The sequence below is a fragment of the Macaca thibetana genome, chromosome 2, assembly GCF_024542745.1.
Source record: "Macaca thibetana thibetana isolate TM-01 chromosome 2, ASM2454274v1, whole genome shotgun sequence".
NCBI classification, from domain to species: domain Eukaryota; kingdom Metazoa; phylum Chordata; class Mammalia; order Primates; family Cercopithecidae; genus Macaca; species Macaca thibetana.
In genome coordinates, this window is record NC_065579.1 from 123,983,611 (window position 1) to 123,997,273 (window position 13,663).

The following is a 13,663-nucleotide window of genomic DNA, read 5'->3' on the forward strand; positions in this document are numbered from 1 at the left end:
AAGAATTTAAGGAGCAAGCAAACAAGTTCAAGTTTTTTTTATGACTTTCAGTGCTTTCTTCAGTAGTGTTTCTTCAGCGTTTATGACTTTTAGTGCTGACTTCCATGGTTACTTTCACCAGAATAATACTTGGTAACTCTGTTAGGCTGAAAAATAATGTCCCCCAAAATATCTACACTTTAATCCTGGAACTTGTGTTAACCTTATTTGGAAAAAGGGATGTCCCAGATGTGACCAAATTAAGACCAAAAAGTGAGGAGGTTATCCTCGTTTATGCAGGTAGACCCTCAAAAGTTTATTTACGAGAGAGGCAGGCAGAAAAAAATTATGCAAACGAAAGGGGAGGAGACAGTATTACTATTAAGGCAAAGATTAGACTGATGTGTCCACAAATCAAGGAATGTGAGTGACCACCAGAAGCAGGAAGAGACAAGGAAAGGATTCTCCCCGAGAGTCTCCAAAAGAAGCATTATCTTGCTGAAAACTTGATTTTAGCCCAGTGATACCGATTTTGGATTTGTGATCTACAAAACTGTGAGAGAATACATCTCTGTCATTTTAAACCATAAAGTTTCTGCTAGTTTCTTAGAGCAGCCATAGGAAATGAATACAGTTACCCTACCAAGTTTCCCTTGCCCCCTAGATTTCAGTTGGAGTCTTTGGTTGCAAGGAACAGAAAAACTCTGGCTAACCTAAGCAAACAAACAACTTGTTAAACAAACAAACCAGTAAAATGGAAAGATATGGGATGATTTTGAAGGAAACACAGAAGATACAGTCTTGGGAAAGGAATCAGGGCAGAAATAAATGAGCAATCTCTGTGGGAAGTGGCCAACATGGTGTATCAACTCAGCTGCTCTCAGTCTCTGGTTCATTTTGCTCAGGAATCAAAATCCAAAATAAGATAGCATATCGGCATTGCCTACCTGTGATAAAGGGAGGGTGAGACACCTTGATCCACAATTCCTCTGTGACTGTATCCAGTGACAAAAAGGATTTCACTGGAGCCGGAATCAGATGTTGTATCTGGAAGAACAGACAAGGAAAAAAAAACAGCAGATATCTGCTATACTTGGTTCTTAAGTGTGGTTCCCACAACCATCAGCACCAGTACCACCTGGGAACTTGCAAGAAATGTGGATTCTTGGGCCCTACCTCATACCTACAGAATCAGGAAGTCTAGGGTTGGGTCCAGAAATCTGCATTTCAACAAGGTGTTTCAAACACCTCCAGGTGATTCTGATGTAAGTTAAAGTTTGAGAACCATTGATTGGATTCATTGCTTGCTTGTTTTGATCTAATTACTACATTTAACAAATTTTTCCTCCTCTCTTTGTTTTCTTTCTGCTATCCTAGTTTCAAAGAAGCCTTTAATACCTCTTGCCTAAATAATTTCTAATTGATCTGTCTGCTCTGGCCTTAAATGCCACAAATTGACTTCCCATGCAAGTTTCAAAGTAAACTTTATAAAATACATATATGAGCATTTACTCCCCTGATTAAAATTCTTTAGTGATTTCCCATTATTTTCATCAGGAGTTCATCAGGAGAACTGCCGCTACAAGATAAAGGGCTCCAACATTAAAGCTGACTTTGAATATTCAGATATATAGCATATCTAGAATATGTACATATAGGGCAAGTTGAAAAGCTCTCTAAGATTCAATGGTTGAAAATGTGTATTTATAATATTTTAGAAAGGTTGATAATTAATATCATAAACCTTGTTAGCCACACTTATTACCTTAGAAGGTTTGTTGAAAAGGCAGGCACCACCTCCACTATTCAGGAAGTCATGATACTCTTCAACATTACACTGGGTGAACTTTTTAGGAAGATAATAGCTATAAAAGAGAAGAAAATCAATAGCTGGGTTCAACTCATCTTTCTCGTTTGTGAATATGTCTGAAAACTGAACACTTAAAATTGTATATTACTCTTTAAAATGAGGGAATAAAGTCTACTTATGTATGACATTTATATTCAAAAAAAAAAAAAAAAGATAAAGGGCTCTGGGGCCCTAAATAAACTTGAAAGATAATATAGACCACAAAGACTGCAACTCGTAGGTAAGTCCTAGTGCTGAACTGAGCGCAGAGACAGTGGACTGACAGGGGATGGTGACATATGAACTATTGAGACACTGTCCAGGATGGCTAAGGGAATGCTAGTATCACCCTTCCCCTAACCCTAGGCTACACAGCTTGTGGCTCCAAAAGAGACCTCTTCCCACTGCTTGAGGAGAGGAGAGGGAAGAATGGAGAGGACTTTGTCTTGCATCTTGGATACCAGCTTAGCTACAGCAGGATAGGGCAGGAGTCAGAGTTGTGAGGCTCTTTCCAGGTCCTAGCTCCTGGATGACATTTCTAGATACAACCTGAGTCAGAAGGAAACCTGCTGCTTTGGAGGGAAGAACCCAGTTTTGGCAGGATTCATCACCTGCTAACTTAAGAGCCCTTGGGCCTTGAATAACCAGCAGTGATATCCAGGTATTATACCAAGGGCCTTGGATGAGACTCTGAAACTTGCTGGCTTCAGGTGAGACTCAGCACATTCCCAGTTGTGGTGTGTATGGGATGAGACTCCTTCCACTTAAGAAAAGCAGAGGGAAAAGTAAAAGGGACTTTGTTATGCATATTAAGTACCAGCTCAGCCACAGTGGGATAGAGCATGAAATGGACTCTTGGGTCCCCAATTCCAGGACTTGGCTCTTGGATGGCATTTCTGGACCTGCCCCGGGGGCAGAGGGGAGCCCATTGCCCTGAAGGGTAAGTCTCAGGGAAGGCAGCGTTCACCACAAGCTGACTGAAGAGCCCTTGGGCCCTAAGGGAACATTGGAAGTAGTCTGGCAGTATCTCCCATGGACCTATGGTGGTGGTGTCCAGGGAGTGAGGCTCTGGCTTTGGAAAGGGGAGAGACGAGTGGAAAGGACTGTGTCTTGTGATTTGTGTGCCAGCTCAGCCACAGTACAATAGAACACAAGATAGACTTCTAAGGTTTTTGACTCTAGTCCCTGGATCCTGGATGCCACCACCCCTTGACCTGCCCAGGGCCTGGGGGAACTCAAGTAGGAAATGGAAAGACAGAGGCTTGGTTGGCTTTGCTACCTGCTGATTGTAGAGACCCTGCCTGAAAAGGCAGGTTTTTCAGTAAACATAGGCTGTAGCCAGGGAGTAATTACAGTAGGCCTTGGCAAGACCCACTGCTGTGTTGGCTTCAGGTCTGACCCAATGCAATCCTAGTGGTGGTCGTGGTGGCCACAGGGGTGCTTATGTCACTCCATCCCTTAGCTCCAGGTGGCATAGAACAGAGACTTCATTTGATTGGGAGAAATTAAGGGAAGAGAACAAGAATCTTTGCCTGTTAATACAGCGAATTCTTCCAGATCTTGTCCAAGACCATCAAGGCAGTACCTCTATGAATCTGTGGGAACCACAGTGTTACCAGGCTTGGGGTACTTCCTAAAGCAGATACAGCTTAATCACAGCACTTAAGTTATTTCAAATATCTGGAAAGCCTTCCCAAGAAGAAAAGGTACAAACAAGACCAGACTGAGAAGACTACGAGGAATACCTAACTCTTCAATGCCCAGACACCAAAGAACATCTACTAGCATCAACACCATCCAGAAAAACATGACCTCACCAAATAAACTAAATAAGGCACCAGGGACTAATCCTGGAGAAACAGAGATATGTGACCTTTCAGACAGAGAATTCAAAATAGCTGTGTTGAGTAAACTTAAAGAAATTTAAGAAAACACAGAGAAAGAATTAAGAATTCTATCAGGTAAATTTAACAAGAAAATTGAAATAATAAAGAGAATCAAGCAGAAATTCTGGAGCTGAAAAGGCAGTTGGAATGCTGAAGCAATGCATCAGAGTATTTTAATAGGAGAATTTATCAAGCAGAATAAATAGGTGAGCTTTAAGACAGACTATTTGAAAACACATAGAATTACAAAGGAAAAAAAGAATAAAAAGCAATGAACATGCCTACAGGATCTAGAAAATAGCCTCAAAAGGGCAAATCTAAGAGCAGTTGGCCTTAAAGAGGAGGTAGAGAAAGAGATAGGAGTAGAAAGTTTATTCAAAGGGCTAATAACACAGAACTTCCCAAACCTAGAGAAAGATGTAAATATCCAAATACAAGAAGGTTATGGAACTCCAAGTGGTTTTAACCCAAAGAAGATTACCTAAAGGCATTTAATAATCAAACTCCCAAAGGTCAAAGATAAAGAAAGGGTTATTTAAAAAAGCAGCAAGAGAAAACAAACAAGTAACATACAATGGAGCTCCAATATGTCTGGCAGCAGACTTTTCAGTGGAAACATTGGAGGCCAGGAGAGAGTGGGATGATATATTTAAAGTGCTGAAGGAAAAAAACTTTTGCCCTAGAATAGAATATCTGGCAAAAATATCCTTCAAACATGAAGGAAAAATAGAGACTTTCCAAGACAGACAAAGGCTGAGGAATTTCATCAACGTCAGACCTGTCCTACAAGAAATACTAGAAAGAAAACTTCAATGAGAAAGAAAAGTATGTTAATGAGCAATAAATCATCTGAAGGTACAAAACTCTGTTACAGTAAGTACAGAGGTAAACACAGAATATTATAACACTGTAACTGTGACATGTAAACTACTCTTACCTTAAGATGAAAGACTAAATGATGAACCAATCAAAAATAATTACAACTTTTCAAGATATGGACACTATAATAAGATATAAATAGTAACAACAAAAAGTTAAAAACAGAGAAACAAGGTTAAGGTGTAGAGTCTTCATTAGTTTTCTTTTTGCTTGTTTGTTCGCGCAAACAGTATTTAGTTATCTGCTTAAAATAATGGTCTATAAAATAGTATTTGTAAGCCTCATGGTAACCTCAAACCGAAAAATATACGACGGATACATAAAAAACAAAAAGCAAGAAACCAAATTATATCAACAGAGAAAGTCATATTTACTAAAAGGAAGACAAGAAGGAAAGATGGAAGAGGAGATTACAAAACAACCAGAAAACAAATAAAATGGCAGCAGTAAGTCCTTACTCATCAATAATAACATTTAATGTAAATGGACTAAACTCTGCAATCACGCAGAGTGACTGAATAAATAAAAAAAATCAAGACCCAAGGATCTGTTGCCCATAAGAAACATACTTCACCCATAAAGACAGATAGAATGAAAATAAAGGGATGAAAAAAGATATTCCATGCCAGTTGAAACAAAAAACGAGCTGAAGTAGCTATACTTTTATCAGGCAAAATAGATTATAAAACAAAAACTATAAGAAAAGACAAAGGAGGTCACTACATAATAATAAAGGGGTCAATTCAGCAAGAGGATAGAACAATTTTAAGTATATATGCACCCAACATTGGAGCACCCAGCTATATAAAGCAAATACGATTAGAGCTAAAGAGAAAGATGGGTCCCAAACAATAACAGCTGGAGATTTCAACATCCCACTTTCAGCATTGGACAGATCTCCCAGGCAGAAAATCAACAAAGAAACTTTGGACCTAATCTGCATTATAGATCAAATAAATCTAATAGATATTTGCAGAACATTTTATTCAATGGCTATAGAATACACATTTCTTTTCTCAGCACATGGATCATTCTCAAGGATAGAACATATGTTAGGTTACAAAATAAGCCTTATAACATTCAAAAAAATTGAAATAATATTAGGCATCTTCTCTGACCACAATGGAAGAAAACTAGAAACCAATAACAAGAGGAATTTTGGAAACTATACAAATACACGGAGATTAAACAGTATGCTCCTGAACAACCAGTGGGTCAATGAAGTTAAGAAGGAAATTGTACAATTTCTGGAAACAACTGATAATGGAAACAAAACATACCAAAACCTATGGGATATAGCAAAAGCAGTACTAAGAGGGAAGTTTATAGCTATAAGTGCCTACATCAAAAAAGAAGAAAAACTTCAAATAAACAACCTAATGATGTATCTTAAAGAACTAGAAAAGCAAGAGCAAACCAAACCCAAAATTAGTGGAAGAAAAATAATAAAAATCAGAACAGAAATAAATGAAATTGAAATAAGGAAAACAAAACAACAGATCAATAAAACAAAAAGTTGGTTTTACAAAATGTTAAACAAAACTGACAAACCTTTAGTCAGACTACGAAATAAAGAGAGGAGATCCAAGAAAACAAAATCAGAGATGAAAAAGGAGACATTACAACTGATACTACAGAATTTCCAAGGATCATGAGTGACTACAATATACCAATACGCTGGAAAATCTAGAAGAAATGGACAAACTTCTAGATACATGCAACTTATGAAAATTGAATCATGAGGAGATCCAAAACCTGAACAGACCAATAATAAGTAATAAGATTTAAGCCATAACAAAAATTTCTCACTAAAGAAAAGCCTAAGACTCAATGGCTTCACTGCTGGATTCTACCAAACATTTGAACAGGAACAAATACCAATGCTACTCAAACTATTCTGAAAAATAGGGAAGAAGGAAAAACTTCCAAACTCATTCTAGGAATCCTGATACCAAAACTAGACAAAGACATATCAAAAATAAAAACAGGCCAATATATTTGATAAATATTGATGCAAAAATCCGCAACACAATATTAACAAATTAAATTCAATAATATTAAAAAGATCATTCATTATGACCAAGTGGGATTTAACCCTGGGATGCAAGGATGATTCAACACATGCAAATCAATCAACATGATATATCATGTCAACAGAATGAACAGCAAAAACTGTATGATTATTTCAATTAATGCAGAAAAAGCATTTGAAAAAATTCGACATCACTTCATGATAAAAACCCTCAAAAAACTGGGTATAGAAGGAACGTATCTCAAAATAATAAAGGCCATATGTAACAGACCCATAGTTAGTATCATACTGAATAGGGAAAACCTGAAATCCTTTCCTCTTAGATCTGGAATATGACAAGGATGTCCACTGTCATTACTATTATTCAACATAGTACTGGAAGTCCTAACTAGAGCAATTAGACAAGAGAAAGATATAAAGGGCATCTAAATTGGAAAGGAAGAAGTCAAATTATTCTCATTTGCAGGTGATATTATCTATTTGACAAAACCTAAAAACTCCACAAGACAACTATTAGAACTGATAAATTCAATAAAGTTGCAGGATACAAAATCAACATACAAAAATCAGTAGCATTTATATATGCCAACAGTGAACAATCTGAAAAAGAACTTTAAAAAGTAACCCCACTTAAAATAGCCACAAATAAAATTCAATACATAGGAATTAAGCAAAGAAGTGAAAGATTTCTGTAATATAAAGTATAAAACACTGATGAAAGAAATTTAAGAGGACACTGAAAAATGGAAGGATATTTCATGTCAGTGAATTAAACGAATCCAATTGTTAAAATGTCCATACTAACCAAAGCAATCTACAGAATCAATGCAATCCCTATCAAAATACCAATGACATTCTTCACAGAAATAGGAAAAGTATCCTAAAATTTAAACGGACCAAATACCCAGAATAGCTAAAGCTGTCCTAAGTAAAAAGAACAAAACTAGAAGAATCACATTACCTGACTTCAAATTATACTACAGAGCTATAGTAACTAAAACAGCATGGTATTTGCATAAAAACAGGCATGTAGACTAATGGAACAGAATAGAGAATCCAGAAACTAACCCATGCACCTCGTGAACTCATTTTTGACAAAGGTACCAAGAACATACATTGGGAAAAAGACAGTCTTTTTCATAAATGGTGCTGGGAAAACTGCATATCCACACAGTGAAAAATAAAACTAGACTTCTATGTGTTGCCATATACAAAAATGAAATCAAAATGAATTAAAGACTTAACTCTAACACCTCAAACTATGAAACTACCAAAAGAAAATTATTGAGGAAACTAAGACATTAGTTACTCAAAATTTCTTGAAAAACAGCCCACAAACACAGACAACCAAAGCAAAAATGGACAGTTGGGATGACATCAAGTTAAAAAGCTTACGTACAGCAACGGATGCAATCAACAAAGTGAAGAGACAACCCTGCACTGAACTGCATTGTTCACAATAGCCAAAATTTGGAAGTAACCTAAGTATCATCAACAAATAAATGGATAAAGAAAATGTGGTACTTATCACAATGGTGCTATTCAGCCATAAAAAAGGAGATCCTGTCATTTGCAACAACATGGATGGAACTGGAGGTCATTATGCTAACCGAAATAAGCCAAGCCCAGAAAGACAAATATCGCACGCTCTCACTTATTTGTGGAATCTAAAAATCAAAACAATTGAACTCATGGAGATAGAGAGTGGTAGCTTTTCCCAGCACCTGGGAAGGGTAGTGCAGAGTGGCGGGAGTGGGGATGGTTAAGGGTTATAAAAATTAGAAATAATGAATAATACATGGTATTTGATAGCACAACAGGGTAATCACAGTCAATAATAATTTAATTGTACATTTTTAGATAACTAAGAGTATAATTGGGTAGTTTTTAACCAAAAGAATAAGTGCATTTGAGGAAATGGATACCCCATTTTTCATGATGTGATTGTTGTACATTGCATGCTTATATCAAAACATCTAATGTACCTCATAAATATATACACCTAGTATGTATCCACAAAAATTAAATAATATCTTAAAAAACTGTACAGATCAATATGTATCTTACTGTATTGTGCACATGTATTATGAACGGCATATTCAGCAACTAGACAATGGCTTGAATCTTAGAAAACGTCAGCATTCCTAACTTTCTTATCATTTCGCATTCCTTTCTTATTTTGTAATGTGATCTAAGTGTCAGATTTAGAATAGACAGTTATTGTTTACCTTTGCAACATTTTACAAAGTGAGTTGGTATTAACTTTTTAAAAAAATTTTATGAAATTTCTAGACATAGTGTGGCCAGAATATGGAAGTTAATTAAATGTTGCCTGTGGAATAAAGTTTGAATAGAAGCTTTGCCAAAAAAAAAAAAAAAAAAAAAAAAAAAAAATAGAGTAGTAGCGAAGAACTGCTCATAGGTGCTTCTGGGACTCTTTGAGTATGGATGAACTCCAAGATCTAGCTGAATTTCATTTAAATAGCAGAGAAAACACGCTCTTTTCTAGACAGACTTGCCATAATTGGCAGAAGCTGTAAGATTTTTAAGTGTCTTTGGCAAAGTTCCCAAAAAGGCAAGTGCTTAAACTTTCCCAGAATTCGTGCATGTGAATAAAATAATAGCCAAACCTGAAAACATTAGACATGAGCTTTTTACACCAAAGGGATTCAAGTGTGAAATGTCTTCATCCTTCTATCTTTCCTTTAGACAGAGACCCTAGTAATTTTTCTACTATCAGAGCAAATATTGTTATTTAGCAGTAGAATTTAATATGAGGATTGCTTTGTTACTTATTTACTTATTTACAACCTGTGCTTTTCAGTTAAGAATTTGCCATTTAACAACAAAGGTTGCTTTACTAAAAATTTAGGAGATAGAAGTAAAGATTAATGAAGCCACAAGGAAATAATGTCACAAATATAGAAAGTGAGACCTTCAACAAAACAACTCATTTGGTTTCTTCAGAAGGTCAATGTTATTTTAAAAATCGGCAGAAGAAAGTGGCCTAGAATGAAAATATAGCACTCAAACACAAAGCATGGACCTTGATTCGTCTTTGAAAAACAGCCATAAAAAGCATTTTAGGAAGAATTCAGGAAATTCAGTTAATAGAAACTGAGTATTAGATGACACAAGGAAATTGAAGATACCTTATTCTTAGGAGATGCAAGCTGAAGATTTTGTTGAAGTATGCACTGCCTGCAATTTACTTTGAAACAATCCAGCTACAGAGAGGAAAACAGCAAGGAAAAGAAGGGGAATGAAGAAAGGAAGGGAAATGACAAAAAATAATGTTAAAAGTTGTTTTAACATAAAAGTGTGATGAGTAAATAGGTGTTGTGTTATTTTTTTCAACTTTTGTGAATGTTTGAAAATCAATAATAATTTGTCAAAAAAAAAAAAAAGAGAGCAGAGACTTTGGAGCTGAGTCTGCCTCCTTGCTCTGCCACTTACTAGCTTAAGTTATCACAGTTCTCTGAACTTTGGTTTTCTCATCTGTAAAGAGAGGATAATAATTTACATTCCGTAAGATTGTTACAAAAGGCATATAAAATGACACTGTAAAGCATAGCTGTGTTTTACACATCTACTTCACTGTTACCTATCATTGTAATAATTACAAAGATTATTACCATTACCCATGACTAGGGAATTAATACCTTTTATTACAGGTATTATTACCTATCATCTGTTTTTAAGGTACAATTTTGGCTTTTCAAAGCACTTTCATAAATATTCTCTTTAAAATTCACCCTAAATTAGCTGGGCATGGTGGTGGGTGCCTGTAATCCCAGCTACTCAGGAGGCTGAGGCAGGAGAATGGCTCGAACTTGGGAGACAGAAGTTGCAGTGAGCTGAGATCGCGTCATTGCATTCCAGCCTGAGAGACAACAGCAAAATTCTGTGTCAAAATATAATAATAATAAATAAAATTCACACCAATCCTGCATTATGAGCAAAAAATGGGGAAAATGTTCATATTTTCTACTTACTATTACCTAAAACTTTCTATATATTAAACTTATTATACTAGAATAACTGTGAATATATGTGCACTAGAATGAAATAAAAACTACTTACAGCATTGCTTTTCAAAAATAAACACCTACTCTTTAAAATATACCCATGAGAAATGCTTTGAAAATATAGTCATGTATTTTTTTTGTTGTTGTTCATTGAACCTAGTTTTATTTTTGAATGTTTTAAAAAATTTTCTCTACTTTTATTTTAGGTTCAGGGAATACATGTACAGGTTTGTTACATGGGTAAATTGTATGTCACTTGGGTTTAATGTATAAATGATGTTGTCACCCAAGTAATGAGCAAAATACCCAAAAGGTAGTTTTTTGACCCTCACTCTCCTCCCGCCCTCCAGCCCCCATCAAGTAGGCCCTGGTATCTATTGTGTCCTAATTTCTGTTCATGTGTACTCAGTGTTTAGTTCCTCCTTATTAGTGAGAACGTGGTATTTGGTTTTCTGTTCCTGTGTTGGTTCGCTTAGGATAATGACCTCCAGCTGCATCCATGTTGCTACAAAGGACATGATTTTGGTTGTTTTTAATGGTTGCATAGTATTCCATGATGTATATGTACCATATTTTCTTTATCCAATCCAGCATTGATGGGTAGCTAGGTTGATTCCATGTGTTTGCTATTGTAAATAGTGCTGCAATGAACATACACATGCATGTGTCTTTTTCTTTTTTATTATTATTTTATTATTATTATTGTACTTTAAGTTCTAGGGTACATGTGCACAACGTGCAGGTTTGTTACATAGGTATACATGTGCCATGTTGGTGTGCTGCACCCATCATCTCGTCATTTACGTTAGGTATTTCTCCCAATGCTATCCCTTCCCCAGCCCCCAGCCCCCAACAGGCCCCAGTGTCTGACATTCCCCGCTCTGTGTCCATGTGTTCTCATTGTTCACTTCCCACCTATGAGTGAGAACATGCAGTGTTTGGTTTTCTGTCCTTGTGATAGTTTGCTGAGAATGATGGTTTCCAGCTTCATCCATGTCCCTGCAAAGGACATGAACTCATCCTTTTTAATAGCTGCATAGCATTCCATGGTGTATATGTGCCACATTTTCTTAATCCAGTCTACGATTGATGGACATTTGGGTTGGTTCCAAGTCTTTGCTATTGTGAATAGTGCTGCAACAAACGTACGTGTGCATGTGTCTTTATAGCAGCATGATTTATAATCCTTTGGGTATATACCCAGTAATGGGATCACTGGGTCAAATGGTATTTCTAGTTCTAGGTCCTTGAGGAATCACCACACCGTCTTCCACAATGGTTGAACTAACTTACACTCCCACCAAACAGTGTAAAAGCGTTCCTATTTCTCTACATCCTCTCCAGCATCTGTTGTTTCCTAACTTTTTTTTTTTGAGATGGAGTCTCACTCTGTCACTCAGACTAGAGTGCAGTGGTGCGATCTTGGCTCATGGCAAGCTCTGCCTCCTGGGTTCATGCCATTCTCCTGCCTCAGCCTCCCAAGTAACTGGGACTACAGGCACCTGCCACCATACCCAGCTATTTTTTTTTTATTTTAAATTTTTAGTAGAGACAGGGTTTTACCTTGTTAGCCAGGATGGTCTCGATCTCCTGACCTTGTGATCCACCCACCTTGGCCTCCCAAAATGCTCGGATTACAGGTGTGAGCCACTGCGCCCGGACATTTCCTGATTTTTAAATGATCCCTATTCTAACTGGCATGAGATGGTATCTCATTGTGGTTTTGATTTGCATTTCTCTGATGACCAGTTATGATGAGCATATTTTCATGTGTCTGTTGGCTGTAAAAATGTCTTCTTTTGAGAAGCATCTGTTCATATCCTTTGCCCACTACTTGATGGGGTTGTTTGGTTTTTTTTCTTGTACATTTGTTTAAGTTCTTTGTAGATTCTGGACATTAGCCAGACGGGTAGATTGCAAAAATTTTCTCCCATTCTGTATGTTGCCTGTTCACTCTGATGATAGTTTCTTTCTCTGTGCAGAAGCTCTTTAGTTTAATTAGATCCCATTTGTCTATTTTGGCTTTTGTTGCCATTGCTTTTGGTGTGTTTTAGTCATGATGTCTTTCCCATGCCTATGTCCTGAATGGTATCGCCTAAGTTTTATTTTAGGGTTTTATGGTTTTAAGTCTTACATTTAAGTCTTTAACCCATCTTGAGTTAATTTTTGTATAAGGTGGGAAGGGATCCAGTTTCAGCTTTATACATATGGCTAGCCAGATTTCCCAGCACCATTTATTAAATAGGGAATCCTTTCCCCATTGCTTGCTTTTGTCAGGTTTGTCAAAGATCAGATGGTTCTAGATGTGTGGTGTTATTTCTGAGGCCTTTGTTCTGTTCCATTGGTCTGTATCTCTGTTTTGGTACCAGTACCATGCTGTCATGGTTACTGTAGCCTTGTAGTATAGTTTGAAGTTAGGCAGCATGATGTTTGCAGCTTTGTTCTTTTGGCTTAGGATTGTCTTGGCAATGAGGGCTCTTTTTGGCTCCATATGAACTGGAAAGTAGTTTTTTCCAATTCTGTGGAGAAAGTCATTGGTAGCTTGATGGGGATGACATTGAATCTATAAATTACTTTGGGCAGTATGGCCATTTTCATGATATTGATTCTTCCTATCCATGAGCATGGAATGTTCTTCCATTTGTTTGTGTCCTGTTTCATTTTGTTGAGCAGTGGTTTGTAGTTCTCCTTGAAAAGGTCCTTCACATCCCTTGTCAGTTGGACTCCTAGGTATTTTATTCTCTTTGTAGAATTGTGAATTGGAGTTCACTCATGATTTGGCTCTCTGTTTGTCTGTTATTGGTGTAAAAGAATGCTTGTGATTTTTGCACGTTGATTTTGTATCCTGAGACTTTGATGAAGTTACTTCTCAGCTTAAGGAGATTTGGGGCTGAGATGATGGGGTTTTCTAAATATACAATCATGTCATCTGCAAACGGGGACAATTTGACTTCCTCTTTTCCTTTTCTTTCTCTTGCCTGATTGCCCTGGCCACAGCTTCCAATACTAT